At 42.1% G+C, this 19,353-nt stretch overlaps 1 pseudogene; it reads right to left on the bottom strand.

Annotated features, from left to right (window-relative positions):
• Window positions 1–10,737: 10,737 nt before the first annotated feature.
• On the bottom strand, window positions 10,738–12,334 carry LOC143387214 (tropomodulin-3 pseudogene; annotated as a pseudogene).
• Window positions 12,335–19,353: the final 7,019 nt, after the last annotated feature.

The following is a 19,353-nucleotide window of genomic DNA, read 5'->3' as shown; positions in this document are numbered from 1 at the left end:
TAAGCTCGCCTGTGCCTGGTGCTTTCTTCCCTTAGATCTTCTTTCCCTGTGAACTCTGTTCATCATTAGAGCAAAGGAGAGAGAATGGTGATAAAGAAGCCTGTCATGCTGGACTTGTGGCACACGCCTACTATCCCAGAGACTCAGGAGGCTGAGGCAGGAGGATGGCAAGGTCAAGATCAGCCTCAGTATCTTAGCAGCAACTTAGTGAGATTTTTGTCTCAAAATAAAAACTAAAATGGACTGGGGATATAACTCAATGGGAATGTGCCCCAAGGTTACTTGCTGTGTGCTGGGTACCCTGAAAGTTAGGAGAAAGAAAAAAAAATAAGAAAGCGAAGGTTTACTCCTCTATGAATTTAAAATGGACCACAGAGTGCTATGTGGGCGCACTTCCTGTAAAGGCTGTTCTTCACTGTGGCTGGCAGCCCTTGGGAGATCCACTGCATGGGCTAAGCTCAGCTTGCTCACTGGTTCAGATCAGGCCTACTCTCCCCGCTCAGGCTGAGCCATCACTTAAAGGAAAGCAGGGGCCTGGCGGACACTCAGGAAACCTCCGCGCGCTCACTCCCTCCACCCCTGCAGAGAGCACCATTCCTGGGCTTTCTCAGAGGCTCCTTTCTGTTTTCTCATTTGAACACTTAATGGGTTTCACCCTCTTAAGTGACACCTGGTGGAATGTAATTATGCACATAATTGCTACGTGGGAATGGAGGTGGGCTTATTTCCCAAAGCTGGTTTTTCCCTTAGGAAAAGAAACAGTGCACCCAGGAAGCTTCGTCCCATATCCGTGCCAGTGGAGCATGTGGGGGCCTTTTCTCCCTTGTGGAAGGGCAGCTGGCCAGGAGGACTGGCAAGGCAAGATGGAAACACCTGCTGCAGCAATAAAGATTTCCAGAACCGAAGAGCTGGTGTTGGGCTCGGGTAAGCCATGTGGCCTTGTCATAATACTAAGAGGAGAAGACCAGAAACCTTCCCAGAGTTCCCCCGGAGAAGCATTCTAATTAAATTCCAAAAGGCAGAGGGGTTCACTGTAGAGAACCAAGTGTGAGATGTGGGGCTGAGGCCTAGGGACATCGGGACAGTCAGAATTCCTGCGTTCTCCTGGTTGTGTGACCTGATGTGTGGTAGGTACCCAGGATGGGGAAGCTGGGACCTTAACAATAACACTAATGACAATAATCCACATCAATGGTAATGATCTTGTTAATGAAATTAACAAGTTCCAATGGAACTCAGGCCAGGAAAGTTTGGGAAGACAGGGAAAGGGAATGGAAAGCAGGAGAAGGAAATAGTAAAGAAGCCATAGTGACAGCCTCTGCATAGATATAAGTACGTGACTCTATGGATATAAAAAATATACAAACACATATCAAGTTTGTCATGTTTCACACTGAGCATTGGCCTGAGGCTCTGTGGAAATGACCTTTTCCTCTTATTAGCACCCTCCTGTAGGCCCTCTCCCTATTTATTTATTTGTTTTGTAATGAGGATTGAACCCAGGGGCACTTTACCACTGAGCTGTATCCCCAGTTCTTTTTTTTTATTTTGGGGTAGGGTCTTGCTAAATTGCCAAAGCTGGCCTCAACCTTGCAATCCTCTTGCCTTAGCCTCCCAAGTCATTGGGATTGCAGGTTAATGCCACCACATCCAGCCCTCTTCTCATTCTTTCATTTAACTTGCAGAGATTTGTTTGACTCTCTGGATAAGAAGTAGGTACATACAGCAGCTGGGCACAATGGCCAATACCAGCAATCTCAAGTTCCTGGATGCTGAGGCAGGAGGATCATGAGTTTATAACTAGCCTGAAACTTAGCAAGATCCTGTCTCAAAATAAAAGAAAAAGGGCTGAATATGTAGATCAGAAGTAGAGCATGTTTGGGTTCCATCCCCAGAGTCTCTCCATTACCCCCACGCATAGACACAGGTGTCCTTTTGTGTCCCCTTTGTCCCATCCAGCATTGAGTCAGCCCTCAGAAAGTCCCTCTACAACAGGATGTGTCTTGCTGACCACCAATCATCTGCTGCATCTGAAGCAGACATCAAATACTTACTCTCTCAACACGCACTTCCACCCCGTCTTGGTCTATGGGGAGGACAGCTGTCAAGGACACAGCATTCCTCCTGGTGATCCTGCAGAGCTGTGGAGGCTGCGTGTTCTTGCAGCTGGTGTGTATGCTCAGGTAAATGAGACATGCCTGCCAGCACACTGGTGGAGGAGTTTGTTGATCTGGACAGAGTGGTGTAGGTTCCACGGTCTAGTTCCTAGACTTCTGAGTCCCAAGGAGGGAGGACAAAGGGGATTCCATCACAACAGTCCGATGACATGCTGGCTGCTCCTGTAGTTCTGTAGCATCTAAGCTTGAGCCCCTGGCATTCCTGGAAAGTTTGCAAGTCACCTAATATCCTGTACCAAATCCTTTTCTGTTCCAACTAGCCAGAATAGATTCTGCTGTCTTAACCCAAGATCCTTGACTGAGACAACGTCTGTCTGCTCCTAAACTGTAAGCCCCTTAAGAGTAGAGATTCTTACATAGTTATCTCTCCTGTGCTCAAAACATACCCTGTGCCTGGGAGACTGCTCCTGACCCAATACAGGTGCAGAGCCAGGCACCTCTGTGGGTCCCGTCCTCCAGGGCCAGCTGAGTGTCTGCTGTTCTGCTAATGCTTGGAAAATCAGATTACCTGGCTTATTAAAATTTTGCATAAAGTAAGCATCAACAAATAGCTTTCAAGTATGGGTTGAGTGGATTTGTTATCAGAAAAGCAAAAGACTGCTGCACAAATTGAAATGTGTTTTGTGGGCTCCAAGGCTTTTTTTGTTTCCTGCTTGGCTGGCCCCCAGCAGTGTTGCAGAAAGCCAAGGGGCCTCCAGATAATCAAAGTTCGCTAACTGTACATACTGTGAGCAATTCCTTTCAGACCCCTTCCTGTCCAGATGTACAAAGAGAAGAGCAAAAGGAAATAAATTCTACGCTTCCTCGCTACGCCCACTAAACTGCTAAATCTCAGCAGTTCTGAATCATCAAACCTTGCATTTCTCATTAACTGCCCTTCATATGCAGCATTTTTAATTAAGCTGGGAGCACTGCTATACTAATTATGTTATGATATTAGTCCCTGCAGACTAATACGCAGCTAACAGTTTGGGAGGGCTGTCTAGATCGTATTGCTCTACCTACCTGAAAAGAAACATTTCCTTGAAAGCTCTCCCTGGCCTGGGGACTCAGAGGATAGTTAATTTTATGTGTCGACTTGACTTGGCTAAAGGTACCCAGATAGCTGATAAAACACTTCTGGGTGTGTCCATGAGTGTGTTTCTGGAGGAGATTAGCACTGAATCCCTGCAGACTAAGTAAACAGTGTCATCATCAATGTCCCTATCAATGTGAGTGGGCATCATCCAATCCCATGAGGACCTGAACAGAACAAAAAGCAGAGGAAGACTGAATTTGTTCTCTGCTTGATGTGGGAGAGCTATCCTCTCCTGTCCTCAAACACCAGTGATACGTATTCTCACGTCCTTGGGTGGACTGCAACTACATAACTGGCTTTCCTGGGCCTCCTGGCAGACTGCAGATGGTGGGACTTCTCAGCCTCCATAATTGTGTGAGTCAATGCTTCATAAAGGATCTCTTCACATCTCTTTCTATTGGTTCCATTTCTCTGTATAATGGTGACTAATACAGGACTCAAGAGTTGGGTTATCAGGTGAGCGCTCTCTCTGCAGGGGCAGCTCTGCTACTACCAGCATCGGATCCCATCAAGCCACAGGTGAAATGTGACAGGGTCATATTTTATGTTTCCTCTGCATCCCCACCTAGCCCTGGGTTCATAGGAGGTGCTCAGGTAACACTTTCACAGCAGACAAGCCTTGAAAACTCCTACTGAAGAAACACAGCTGAGCGCCTGCAATGTCTGCTTTTTATCAAACGCATGGCTCTGCTCCATGAAAAACACTTCCAAAGAAGGGAAAGGAAGTCATATTTGCTGCTGCATTTTCTGAGTCAGGCACTTTCAAAATACATGCGCTCACTTAATTCTCCCAAGTATCCTTTGAGACAGATGTTATCATTCTCATTTTATAGAGAAGAAAACTGAGGTTCAGAGAGGCTAATCACAGAGTGTGGGACAAACTTAGGAGTGCAAAGACCTAGAGTGTTGACTCTAGTGCCTTTGTACTAACCTGGACACGAGGCACTCGTTAACTCTGGTAGGAGGGTGCATTGCTAGGGTCTGTAAATCACAGAGCAAAGGAAGCTAACTGACATTGAACAATAATGATCACCATGACAGTGTAGTAGCCGATGTCCACTCAACACTTACTATTCCTGGCACCCTTCTAAAGGCTTCACATGTCCCATCCTCACCTTAGCCCGGCAAACTGGGCATCCTTATCCCCATCCCAAGAATGAGGAAACTGAGGCTCCGAGTACTCAGGTATAAAGAGAGGAATGGCCAAGCCCAGAGCTAAGGTTCTGTAGGACTTTGGGTAAGTCACTTCAGAATTCTCTAGTTTCCTCCTTTATAAAAATAAGAGCACCTAACACCATTGCCGTGATCACATGAGCAGCAGTCTATGATATTGTGCTTTATAAATGCAAGGCACTGGTAGGAACAGAAGGCTGTGGTCGCCAAGTGCTCTGTGGAAGACTGCCTGAGTTCCAATCCTAAATTTGTTATATGACCATGGGAGAAGCACTCTCAAGCCTGGCTTTCCTCCGTTTCCTTATCTTTCAGATCGGGTGATACTGCCACCTATTTCACAGTGTTGTTGTAAGGATTGAATGGACCACTATATGTAGAACATAGTATTGCTGCAGATAGCCCATAGAGAATAACAGTGCTTTTGCAGATTGGACACTTCCATGAAATGGACTCTATTCTAACTTTGGTCAGGCAACTTGCAAATCCATCCCTTAAATGTATGAAGTTTGTGCAAAAATGTGAAAGGCCTAATTAGAACAAATTTTTAATAAATGAAAAACAAAACAACAACAACAAACCATGAAACGCTAGCTGTAACCATGGCAGATACATCAAATCCATCACAGGCCAGCACCTCCAGAAAGCACACGTGGACCATTCAGTCTTACCATGACTAGTTCCTTGACTGAATTCCTACTGAAACTGAGATTCAGAGAGATTTAGTATCATACCCAAGATCACACAACTAGTTAAGGGTAAACCAGGATTTAAACTCAGACCTTCTGATCCCAAAGACTGTCTACTATGCAACCCACATAGAAATTCTGTTCCTTGAGACTTAGACACCATTAAACCCTCTTAACTTGAGATCTGTTTAAAACAAATAATTTCATCAAAACATTTTTAAACATGCTCCTTCCCTTTAGCATCATTTTTCTTTTAATTTTTTAAAAAATTTTTTGAGTCACTTACATTTTCTCAGAAAATCTCCTGCCTCAAAGAGATTTTCAAACTTGTTAAGAGTACCTACAATAGCTCATTGTATTATTATGATTTTATATCACATCAGTTGCTTTATTTCCTTTCTTATTTATTAGCCCTTTTCATTTTAACATCAGATGTTTTCCATTATTACCTCCATTTTACAGCCTACAGTGCCAGAAGCAGCATATACAAGCAAAGTGATATTAAAATACTGGCCATAGTGGTGCTGACTGGTTAGAAATCAGAGTGTATCTTTAAGGGAAAACTCTTTGTGGGGGGTCGGGGGAGCAGCAATAATGAGCCTGTTTTGACATGAAATGGGAGGTCTTCAGGATTTAGGCAAAGAAGCATCATATTTTTCTATTGAGAAAGCCATGGATGCGTCAAACAGTAGACTGCTGGAAGGGGGGCTGGGGGACACCTAAAAGGAGGATGAGGGGAAAAGAGAGCAGACACCAAGGTGGCAAGTAGGAAAAGGTGGCAGGGACACTGAGACTATCCTGGGCACTCTGCTTGAAGGGAACATTAAGAGAACTAGTCACTCCAAAGTTGAAGGGGATCCCAGTGAAGAGAGGCCCCCCCTGAATCACATGAGCTACACAAGCAGGTGGAAGGAAGAAGCTCAGTGGAGTTTGCTACACTGTGAAGCAGATTTGATGACACTTTCTTAAGTCCTTGTGGGATTTAAAGTACACACTAAAATGTGGTGCCTTCTTGTAACATCACAAAATGTTACATACCTTGTGCAGAGGGAAGGAAATACCCCAATGTGTCTGCATGTGAGAGAATGTATGTGGGGGGCGGGTACTGGGGAGTGAATGCCCAACCACATGCTGGCCCAGGTCCCCTGAGATCAACTGGCACTCAGCTCTCAGCCAATGGGTGGAAGGACCTCAGAGTCACCCCTGAAAGGCCGAGAGTGGGACCGGGAACTGTAAGATACCCTTGTTACCTCCTCTGCCATCTGGGACAGTGCAGGGTCACTGACTTCCCCGGGCAGTCGGCCTGAATTTCATTTCTGATCCTTGCATTTGGGACCCATCTCAATTAAAATCAGTAAGAAGTCAATTTCACAGTGGTTGGTTTTCTAAGATTCCCCAAAAATGATAAGCTGGAAACAGGCAGTCACTTCTTGTAGCAGCAGGGGCCTTCCTCCACATTGATGCCTTATTTATTTATTTTGATTGGGTTCTTGTTTGGTAAATAATGTTTATTTGATTTTCCCTCTGTTTTCAGAAGCAACGTATGTTCAGGAGGGAAAGACGGCTATTCCATTCCTTGCTCACTGTTGGGCTAATGCTGCTTTTTGTTTCATTGCCTCAAATAAATACCCGGTGCTGATCAGCAATAGTTTCCAAATGTAGACAAAAATCCCAGAAAAGTGAAAAGAGAAGAGAAAAATCAACCATAGTCGTACTATCCTGAGACCACCACTCTGAACAGTTTTTGCGGGTGCTTTTCCTTCCTGCCATTTCCCCATAATTGCTGCACATGGCTGAGATCAGCCTGCACGTGTGGATTTTACATCCTGCTTTTTGTGCTTGATAGGATGCCATAAACATTTCCCTGTGTCATTAAAAGTTCTGTAAACATCATTTTTTTAAAATTAATAAAATGTTACAAATGTTTTATTATTAAAAATTCCAAATTGTCCAATTTTATAGAAGATTTATAGAACTGAATTATAGTGAAGAAAAATCAATGATATAAAGAATAACCAGATTAAAATATGACAATATAAAAATCATTGCATATGGATAGTATTTTCTCAATTTAAAAATCATTAGGGAAGAGTTTGATTTGTTTGATAAGCAAGTCTTAGAGTGAGAGCTATCCAGAAACAATAATAATCAGCATCAGCTGGTATTGAAGACAGTCTCCAGATGTTTAGATCCAACAACTTAAAACCCTTCATCTGGCCAGTAGCAACAGGAGTTGGTCTCTATTCCATCCATGTGTTTGTTTCTCTTGGGTGCCATGTTTTCAGTCAATACTGTTCAAAAGTGAAGTATCACTGTAGTGCAGGAGCAAAGCTGGACAGGACTGAGCCTGCAGAGAATGGCAGTGTCCATGGACTCCAGAGATAGCATGATCCTTGGATCTGCTAGGAGGTAACAGTGGTTCCTGGTTTTATAGTGAGAAAATAAGGTAGCCCTGGGAACTGTAAGATTTCATGAAACTTCACAAACTTTTGTCTTATTTTAATGGCAATCAAGGTTATAAATAATGTACAACAGGAACATTTTGTCAAAACTTTTTTTTTCTTTTACAATTTTTATTATATCATGGAATCCCCCCTTAAAAGGAAAACACACCAGATAATTGATTAATTGGAAAATGATCTAAAGTTCTATTTATTTAACTTTCCTCGAGTATACCTCTTGCACAAAGCAAGTGGGTTACTTGATTCAGAGAACAAGAATTTGCTATTTAATGACCAAGAAAACTGCCCTTGAAATTGATAACAATCTGCTAGATTATGTAATACAATTGTTTATTTGGTCTTTTAAATGATGTGGCACCCTTAGAAAATATATTTTGCTTATTCTTTAGATTTTTACAAGGCTTTAGCTACAAATATATAGCACCAAAATCCATTTTCATCATATTAATATTGAGTTTTAAAAACAATTTCATACAGACATACTGGAAAAATTTGAACTCCAGACAAATATGAATATAAAATTTTATAAAATGGGTAATTAATTTTTTTTCTTAAAAAGCAACAATTTAAAAATGAAAGGACATTCTCTTAGATAAACATGTAAGTTGAAACTGATTAGATGAAAAAACTTAAGGTCTTTAAAATTCTCTTAAGATTATATAAAAGATTAAAAGGTGCCAATTTTTTGGGGGGGGAGGGTACTGGGGGTTGAACCCAGGGCCACTCTACCACTGAGTTATATCCCCAGACTTTTTTTTTAATGAATTTAAACTTTATTTTATTTATTTGTTTTTATGTGGTGCTAAGGATAGAACCCAGTGCTTCACCCATGCCAGGCAAGTACTCTACCACTGAGATACAATCCCAGTCCATGACTTCTTTTATTTTTTATTTTGAGACAGGGTCTTGTTAAATTGCTAGGGCCTCACTAAATTGCTGAGGCTGGCCTTAAACTTGTGATCTTCCTACCTCAGCCTCCCAAGTCATTGGGATTACAGGCATGAGCCACCATGCCCAGCGAGGTACCAGATTTTTTCAAAGTAAACACTGTTATTCTCCCTTATAATTATAATACTTGAGAGATTTCCATATTTAGTTGAATGAGTATTCATATTAAAATTATTTATAAAGAAATTATAAAATGTATTATAGCACAGAACTGGAATGGTACAAGCAAAACACTCAACTTAGTCATACTTTGATAAATAGTAGGTAAAAAAGATATTCCTGTAAGTATGATACAAAATTCTACGTAGGGACCAATCTTAACAATATTTAGAAGAAAAAAAAAACCCACTATATGGGAGAGAGGGGAGCACACTTATTAACTGACTTACAGGGCAATGCAAATGAGGAAGCCTGGCTAGAAGTTTAAGTGACCAATTCTTTGTGGTAGCCTTAGATACCTGCTCCATGCCCGACTCCAAATCTTGCTGGAATCGCAGTTTACAAAATCAAGTACAATTCAAAAGTTGTATATGTAAAGAAGGAAGAAGGGAGGGTAAGAGGAGAGGGAGAGAGACAATAGAGGCTGGTGTTGGGGGAGGCAGTCAGGTGAGAAAGCAAGCAAGTGAAGCCTTTCTAACTTGGAAAAAAATCAGTGGCTTTTAACTGAAAGGGAATAGTGCAAAGTTAATCTTTGGCCCCTTTGAAATACTGGATACTGATATTTCAAAAAGCAAACACACCACAGTTCCTATGAGGGAAGCTTTAGCCTGTTAAGAAGGCTTATTACTATAGTACACAACCTGCTGCCTAGATCATGGGATAAATTGTCTGGCAGCCAAAACAGTAGACATTTTGTGATTCAACTTCGAAAGGTTTTTAAAAAAACTAACCATGACAAACTACCTTCCCCTTACTCAGAAATATCTTTTTGTAAATGATCCAGGTAGGCCTTATGAGGCCAGTATTTTTCTGATCCCCTCTTCCCAGTCTTCTGTAGATGTGAGTGCGTCTGCTATCTCCTGCTAAAGAGCTACTATGGGACAGGACATGAATGCAAAATCAAACCCTGTTGCACAGCTGGGGTGTGCAGTGTTACACCTGTCCTCTCGCCACAGAACTCTGTTCAAGCACTCACCTTAATACTCTGAGCAATAAAGACACTTTTGCTATAGAAAATATTTGTATACAATATGGAAAAAGTGCAAGATGAAAGGAAGCATATAATAGAATCAGATTCTGAAGATCAGCACTTCTCTTTTTTGGCTGGAAAGTGTGTAGTGGGGATTAAATTGTCTATGCCATTCTGCGCTGCATATGGAACTTCTTGGCATACAGCACAATACCAAGTAATTTACACACATCCCAGTTTCTAACTTCCTTATAGTAACCATCAGTTTAAGTGGCTGTTTTGCAAGTTCCTCAAACCTGAACTCCATCATGTTACCTATGATTTCACATGTTTAGCAGCAGCTTTCTTTTTTATTTTATCCTAAATAACTGAGAGTTCGCTGTGTGCCTTTTTATGGGGGAAGAAAACAACTTTTCTACTCAGATGTTTTTTACCATTAGCTTTCATAAAAATTTAATAATGCCCACATTAAAATGAAAAACTGTAATAAACATAGACATAAATGGGGGTTGAAGGGAGAATGGGAAAAGGAAAGACAGTGGAATCAATCTGACATAAATTTCCTATGCACATACATGAATATACCATAGTGAATCTTACCATCAAGTACATCCACAAAGAATTAATTAAGAAATAATAACTGGGTAAATGGCAGAAAGATCAATAGAGGGAAGGAAGCTGGGGGTAGGAAAAGGGAAGGGGAAAAAGAGGTACTGGGGTCTTCACTAGAACATGATATATCCCATGCTTTCATTATGTCAAAACAAATTCTACTGTCATTTATAACTAAAATGAACCAATTAAAATACTTAGACATACTATATTTTTAAACAAAGTGTATAACCTGGATCAGCTGATGATTTTGTTTAAAAAACAAATCCCTAGATGTTGCTGAGCTGCATCAGACAAGCACAGTAACTTGCACTGCATGAAGGTCTCTCCCTGGAGGTCTGCTTTGGCTTCTGAACACTTCACCAGATTTTGAGCCATCTGTTTAAAAATCATTGCATTTTGATTCCTTGATAAGGAAAAAATATACCCTTGCCAAGTTTATTTATTCTTAAAAAATGGAAAAGTATCCAGATTACAAAACAAAGAAAACTTTTAAGTGCCTTATACCTCGAAGGAGCAACTGATATCAGCAATGTCCCTTTTTAATTTAAAAAATTGGTCCTCAAATTATTCTACATAAATGACTTCTGAAACTTATTTATAATCGTATTGTTTTTTGCCCAAGACTCATTATAAGTCATTTAATTAAGCTAAATTAAAACTGATTTTAGTAGAAAGTGGAAATGCTTCAAAATATAAAATACCAGATACTATTGATTTTATAATTTTAAACTGATAACAACTTAAACTAGGAAAATAATGCATATAGTTAACAAAAAAGCTAAACAAACAAACAAACAAAAAGATTTCCAGTCTTTTCCCTTCTACCCAGAAAAATTTTACATCTGATGTCACCAACATGAGCCCTTGGTAAAGTTCTGAAGTCTTCCAAAGATTATACTTTGTTGGACTTACTGGTGGTCTCCTTCAACTCGTTTCTTTCGCACTAAGTCGTTGTTTTTTGTTATAGCATTAGCTGCCCTGGTTCGGGGTCCTTGCTGTGTAAACTGATACCCAAATTTAAGGATATTTGCATTTTCCTCAAGCATCTTGGCTATTTCCAATTCTACAGCTGTTCCCAACTGTTGCCTCTGATTGTCAATTTTAAGCTCTGCCAGGGTCTCATTATCTCTTAAACCATCAATCAGTGCCAGAACCCCAGCTCCTGTAATGAAGTTGGACTCCATATTTAAGCTCTTCAAAGTTTTGTTTACTTTCAGCATATCTGCAAAAGCAACAGCAAGAGGATCATTGCTTCGGGTGGCTGCAAGACTGAAATATTTCACATGTTTATTGGTTTCCAAAGCCTTTGCAAAGTCTTTTAGGGTTGGAATTGGGATATTCTTTATGTTATTCAAATTAACTTCAACAAGATGAGCATCGTTTTCTTTAATTCTCTTTAAACTCTCTTCAACGTTGGTTGGATTTGGTGGCTCATCAAATGCTGGAAGAATCTTTTCACCTTTCACTACATTTGAAAAAAGTCCTTTATCAACACCATTACTACTTCCCACTATATCACAAATTTGTGTATTTGTTATCAAATCATGCATCCCAAGAATAGCTGCAAGGTCACACAATTCTGTATCAGAAGCACTCATCAAAGCTTCTTCTAATTCTGGATCAACAGATACACTTTCCTCTGTCAAAGTCTGTACAGGTTTCTGTTTGGGGATAAATATTTTTCCTTTTTTTTCTCCAGTGTAGGGCACATAGTCTTCCCTGTCCTTTTGCTCTAGTGCTTCCTTCTCCAGATATGAAAGGAGGTGTTCTCTATCAAAAGGTCCTGTGGCAGACTTTGACGTCTGATTTTTTTGCCGGAACCCTGCAGGCAGAAGGGCATTCTCAGGGTCAAGATCATCCAGAACAGTTTCTAGTTGTTTCAGTTCTATTTCTGACAGATTTTCAAGAAGCTCATCTTCATCCAGGTCCTTGTATTTTTCTAAGTCTTTGCGGAATGGTAGTGCCATGATCTGCAGTATAGGAACTCACTTGCTACTCAGTATAGTCAGAAGTGATTTCTACTTTTCCTTAAAGCTGACAGGCGTCTGCTGGAGCTGTCAACCTCCTTCACGGACCCGCGGAAACTGCCTCCGCACACCCCTACTGGATTCCCTGCAGCCGCCAGTCGGCCTGCGCTTGACTCCAAGGGAGTTGCCGGACCCACCCGCCCACTGCTCCCCCAACTCGACCGCGCTCTAAACATCATTTTTAACGGCTACAAAATATTCCCTTCTCTGAATGAACCATAATTTACCTAACCAATTCCCTGAAGTGGAGCATTTAGTGGTTTTCCAATTTTTCCCTGGTAAATAAAGCGGCTGTGAACAACCATGTGGACACGTTTTTGTGTGAATTTCAGATTATTTTCTTAGGACAGATTCCCAGAAGTAGAATTACTGGGTCAAAGGATACAGACGTTTTCAAGGCTCTTGAATCTTATTTCCAAACTACTTTTCTGACTAACAGTGTGCGAGGGCTCCTCTGTGCAGGCGGGCAGCCCCTGAATGGATACATGTTTAAACCATACGCTCCCGGAAGGGAAATAACGGCTTGTCTGGGGCCCGGAGGCTGAGAGTATTTTGTTCCTCTAACTTCCCTTCGGTGGCTGCAGGAGGGAATAGTGGATTTCCATTCCCCTCATCCCTTCTCTGTCTAGAGACCCACATTTGGTTCTGGCCTCACTACTTTAGGTATGGGGCACTAAGCTGACTGTGTGCCCCTTGTCACAGATCTGTGACATGGTAGGAGGCAGGAAAGTGGGGAGGAGGTATCTGTGATGCTGAGGTCATTTTTAGTTCTTTTCAGCAATTCATCAAGACTCCTTTTTTGAAGTACCATCATGCATTGGGAAGGCTTAGGAGTGTGTACCTAACAGCTGTACTCAAACACATCCCCATACAGTGGATTCTGGGGTCTATTTTGAATGGTCCTGGAGAAACTCTTTATGATTTGTACTCTAAGGTCACTGGATATGCCCCAATCAGAGGGCAATGCTGGATTTAAACAAAGAAATGAAACACTTCAAAGTGAAAACCATGTGAGCTTTTCCACAGTACAATCAGAGAACTCCAGCAACGTGCTCCAGGGGATATTTAATCATGAGAAAGAGCAGAAACACAAGCAGCGGGAGGGCTGCAAGAACACAGCCCCTGTCACTAGAGAGGGTGAGGGTCCGAGGAGCAAGAGGTCACGCGATCACCAGGGAGAAGCGGGAAGGAGGGTTCTATGCACCTCTGTGAGGCTGGGGCTGTGGGAGGCAGATATCCCTTCAACCCTGGTTTCAACCAGGAGCGAGTGCAGAGTTCCCATGCACCAATCCAGGGTCCAGTCAAGAGAACAAGGCTCAGAAGTTATGTGCCCAGCAGAGATCCCTAAGTCCAATGGTGACTACAATAGTGTTTCTTAAACTTTAATATGAATGGGATTCAACTGGAGGTCTTGCTAAAATATGGATTCTGAATGGCCTGGGGTAGGCCTGAGTATCTGCATTTCCAACAAGCTGCCAGGCAATGCTGAGGCTGCTGGTACAGAGACCATCCTTTGAGTAGAAGGCCCCTTGTACCAGTGGTTCTCAAAGTTTAGCAAGCATCAAAATCTCCTGGAAATCCCCTTCAAACACAAATTGCTAGGTTCAACCCCAGAGCTTGTGACTGAGTAGATATGGGATAGGGCCTCAGAATTTGTGCTTCATAGAATTTCAAGGTGATGCAGCTACTGCCACCACTGCTGCTGCTGACCCAGAAGCATCCTTTGAGAATCACTGCCCTACATTATAACCCTACACTCTCTGGGTGGGTGGGGAGCAGTTTTCCCTGCTCAAATGTTGACCTTTGGACCTTTCTGTGTTTGGCAGAACATATTAGGCCCTTGGAAGTGTCTGGAATGGGGGTTGTTCTGTCCTAAGATTCTCAGCTTTTAGCTGTGTCATTTGGAGGGACAGCATGTGAGTGTGTGTTATATAGGTTTGTGTGTGTGTGTGTGTGTGTGTGTGTGTGTGTGTGTGTGTGTTATATATGTGTACATGTGTGCATGTGGTGGTGCTTGGGGGGTGAAATGACAAATCTCCAAAACCCTTTAAATCTCCCTCCAGAATCAGGCGGTGATAGGAGAGGCCAGAGGATTTCTGGAGCAGCTTGAGGACTCACCCATAAAAAGCCGCTTTGCAGTACATCAGTTATATTATGTTGTCGAACAGAGCTTCCTGCTTGTTGGGTCTTGGAGTTTAATAAAAAATATATTATGACTCAGTCCAAACTTTACAAAAGTCCTTGGGGAATCTGAAATGAATCATGTTAAGCTCCTGTTATAAAACAAACAGTCATCTCTTTCACAAGCCTGTGTCCCTTGCAGACCTGGGAAGAGGTGGGGGAAGGGAAGTCAGGGAAGAAGACTCATAGCAAGGGGTGCAGTCTTTGCCTGGGACTCTTGTTAGGCAACCAGAGACCTCCAGGCTGACGGAAGGCAGAGCCCCCAGAGGTGGCTGCCTAGAGAAAAAGTCTTCTATCAAGTGATTTACCCTGTCCCAACAAAAGGCATCTAGGGGAAGTGAGGCCTTGAAGAGCACCTCCTCCAGCAAGCCTTCCTGGATCTCTCTAGGCAGAAGGACTTTAAACTTCATGGCCCTTTATTGTCAGCTCTGAGTTCAGAAAACTCTGTCCTCCTATGACAACTGTTTACAGTCATGACTGCTTTCCTACTGGACTGAATTTTCTGGGCTGGCTGAATGCAGTATACCTGCATTCTTAAGTCACTGCAGATTAGCAGGAGAGCCCCACAACTGTTGCTTATTTGACAGCCTTAATAACGTTTCTCAGTCTCCTCATCTCTCTACACACACTGAAGGAGGGAAACTTGTAATGTGACAGCCAAGATTCCAATAACCAAACCCAAACTAGGAGGCTGATAGGTAGGCAAACATCCTTCATGCAGAGCGCTAGCTGGCTGCCCTCCCTGGAAAAGTAGGTGACATAGGGTCCCTGACTGCACCACTTACTATCAGGGGACCTAGGCCAGATATATCACTTCTCTATGGCTCAGTTTCTTCACCCCCAAATCAGGGGTGATAATGGAACTGGTATCATGGCATTGTTGAACAAGTTAAATCGGATGCCACACGATAAGCACATAGAACATAATACTTTAAAAAGATGGAAGAAAGAAAGAAAAATAAAAGTATCATGGTAGTGGGGTAGAGGACCTTAAGTCTGAAACGGAGAAAGAAAGCAGAGGAAGAGATTAAGTCTTTACATAATTTTAGGTGCAAATCCACAGATAAGCACAGAAAGGGCAAAGGGGCCACATTTGTGGGTGCTCAGTAAATGTTAGCTAGTATGAAAGACCCTCCTCTGTGCTGGGCATGTGCTAAACACACACAAAAAAGTTATTTTATTCTATCTTTATGAGAACCTTTTTAGATGACTTCTATTTCTCAGATTTTAAAGGCGAAGAAACTGGGGCCTCTCTGAGACTGGCTGATCTACAGCATAAGTTAACAAAAAGACAAGGCAGTGAACTTTGGAAAATAATTGGGTGTTGTTCAGCAAAGTTGAAGACACCAGGCCTAGGAAGCAGCAATTTCATTCCTAGGTGTAAACACAACAGACAGCATACGGAGAAGACTTGTACAGAAATTTCCTTAGCACCATTATTTTTACACTGAAAACATGCCCCCACAACGGTGGAATGGATAATTTCTGGACTCGTTCAATGGAATATCACAAAGGAACAACCTGAACTATGCACACATGGAAAGAATCTGAAGAGCATGGAGTTGAGCAAAGATGGCCAGAAAGGACTATGTATGGTGTGATTTCATTCATAGGAAGTACAGAAACAGGAAAACTCGGTTATATTGTTTGGGTCACAAGGTAGGAGTTGAAACAATGAAGAAAAGCAGTATGTGGGTGGTGGCCACCCACAGGATGGGCTGAGGGACAATGAGAGCTTAGTTTCTTGGGAGGGGCTCAAGAAAGCTCCGAGGGCATCATAAATGTCCTGTTTTGATCCTGGGCAGTGGCGACAAGGTGCTCACTTTGCAATTATTTGTCAGATCGGGCAATAGATGTGCATACATTTTTCTGTATGAATATTGTGTTTCACAATGAAAAATTCAAAAGCCACAAAACAAAAAGACAAGGCTTCTTCTGTAATGGGGACTCTAGAATACCTCCATCTAATCTGAGACATTTAGGCACCGGGTAGATAGAATTTGGCCAACCAAAAGGGTGGGATGACTCCAGGCCTCCACTGGAGAGTGGCCCGGAGGCCCCGTCTTTCCTTTCTGACAGCAGCGATCATGGTCATTACAGCTACTGCTTCCTGAGAACCTGGCGGGTCCAGATCCCGCATTGGATGTTTATGTTCATTATCACTAATCCTTACAAAAGCATTGCAATGTAGCCATTAATAATTTATTCCACGGTGGTGGAAATATGTGAATGTTTTCAGTGGCTCCCAGCCAGGAAGTGTCAGAGCCAGGATTTAGCCCACATCTGTCCCAGGCGATGCTCTGGTGCCATTTCTATTATACTAAATGGCCCTTTTCCCCACCGGGCTCACATTCTTCAGAAATGCGTTTTAGAACTAAAGGACTGAACTAAGGTGAGGGAATTTTCTGGACTCCCAGAGCACTTCAACATTGCCTCAGGTTATGTGTTCCTTCATCTCTGCTTCGTAGATAAGGAAACTGAGGTGAAGGATGGTGGCAGCAGAATGGCCCATACCTTGGTCTGGGTCCTCGGAGGACATGGAAGCCCTGCTTACCTCGACAGTTTGTCCTTTGGCACCTTGTAAAGGTCCTCTTATCTTGTTGAAGACTGAAGAGCCCCAGATGACACAGCTCTTCTGGAGCTTGGTGGTGGCCTTCCTAAAAGTATCAGAATTCCTGGCAGAACTTCATTAAGTTACTCTGAGGCTCAGGCCCCTCCAAAAAGGAGAGACTCTCACTCTCTTCAGAATTACATGAGGTACTGGTGTGGAGTCCCAAACAAAGTACCTGGCACTCAGAAGGCATTTCATAAATACATACTTGTTAACTAATTTTTACTTATTGGCTTCCATGATTTGGGGGTTAGAGCAGGGGTCCTGCAAACCTCTCCCTGCTGAGGTCCCACAGTTGTGGGCACTAGAGCAAGGGAAGCCTTCACTTGGTGGCCTGGGACCATGGTGTTAGAGAATTCCCACCAGGGATGGAGGACAGCTCTGGAGTGAAGGCAGGAAGCTTCTTTCAGAAGTGTCCTCCTTGCCTCGAGGAAAGCCTACTTTGGGTGTTTCAATTGCATCTCTAATTCTGTTGCTAAAGTCATTTTGCACATCCTCCCAAGAATTTGAAAATCAAATTCCTGCCCAATTGAGGCAGTGAAAGGATTTTCAAGGAAAAAAAAAACCTTCAAATATTATTTTTAAAAAACCATGCACATCTTTTCTCTTCCTCCTGTATCTTCACCAGAGACCTCTCAGTTATGAAGTGCACTTAACACCATTAATTACCATGGAAACCACAGCATCTTCCATTGGATATGGTCAACTTTTTCTGCAGAGGATTTTTCCCTTTCAGCAGAGACTTTGAATAAAGGGCCATTTTTGTTCCTTTTGTGGGAAGACAAGTCTCCCCTCTCTTATCCCATTCCTTCTGATGTGTTTCCTCCCCTGTTGTCCTCTTTGGGACATCAGAAAATGGTTACCAGGTTTCCAGAAAAGTAGGAAAGAAATACAGGGAAAGAGGAAGAAAGTCTGAGTTTCAACCTGATGATGCTACCTGTGGGATCTAGGTTTGTACCTGATCTTCAGCATCATTAACACAACCTTAGTGGCATGCATGACAATTGTTAATTATAAGCCCCATTTTCTTGAGTGCTTACAACAAAACAATAACTTTTATCTAGTACTTACTATCTGTACAGACTATTCTAAGTGCACCATTTTACAGGTGAGAAAACTGAGGCACAGAAAGATTTCATTCACTTGGTCACAGGCACAGAGCTAGTAAACACAACAGCCAAGATTTGAACAAAAGTTCTCTCTAATACCAAACCTAGCCCATGCATTTTTTATCATGATTCTAGTACATCTTTTAAAAGAAATTAGTGTGACCCCTCAGCTAGCAACTGAATCACTAATGAATGATGAAGTCATTAAGTATTTATTAAACCCCTACTATATGCCAGGCATAGTGCTGGGTGCTATTTCAAATCCATCCATCCAGCAAATACAGCCATGTGAAATTCTCCTGAAAAATTGGAATTATGCTCCCTCAACCCCTCTGCAAAACGAATAAACAAAAATCCCTGAGCTACATGAACATATCAAAACATCTATCTGCTTTATTTCAAAACTCTACTCCAACTTTCTTGCTTTCTCAATACACAGTGTTAACAAAAACAAACAAACAACAAAAACAACAACAACAAAAACAACAACAACAAAAAACAAAGATCCAGGTTCAGATTTTACAACTGTTACTCTCTAGCTCTGTGGCCTTGAGCAATTTATCCAGCTTCTCTTAGCTACTTTCCCCCATAGTTCCAACAGGAGTAATCTCAGGAAGTGAACTGGAAGACGAAATCAAGAAATGTATGTAAGCTGATTGTCCCCATAACTGACAGAGTTGAAGCTGAGTAACCAATTCCTGTCTGCATGAGTTGCACCATCATTCATTCATTACTGAAACCATTGCTATGCATCAATGACTTCCAATACGATATTTGTGTCTCCACTAATTTTCATCTAAGAAAATGCCTAGAAAGGTGGTTGTGAGACTGAGGCAATCTAAGCATAGATTTAAGCAAGGCACCAGGCACCAGGCGGGCACAAATGGAATTTGGTTCTGTCAACTTAAGTCTCTTCGTTGCCACACAGTCATTGTTTCTGTTTGGATTGAGGTGACCTGCCAAGGCTATAGGTAGTGACTTTCTATGTTGCACCTGGGAGTTATCAGACTGCATGCCGTTGTCTTAACTAGAAACAGAATCACACATTCTTGTGCCACTGAAGGCTAACCCCATGGCTCTACATTTTTTTTAGCATCTTTCAAAAGTTCTCCTATCACTTTTGCTCTTCTAATTGAGGATGCCTGTTGTCCCAGAAA

This window comes from Callospermophilus lateralis, unplaced genomic scaffold, assembly GCF_048772815.1.
Source record: "Callospermophilus lateralis isolate mCalLat2 unplaced genomic scaffold, mCalLat2.hap1 Scaffold_314, whole genome shotgun sequence".
NCBI classification, from domain to species: domain Eukaryota; kingdom Metazoa; phylum Chordata; class Mammalia; order Rodentia; family Sciuridae; genus Callospermophilus; species Callospermophilus lateralis.
Note: the sequence above shows the minus strand (reverse complement) of the source record. Positions and strands in the feature narration are given on the sequence as shown.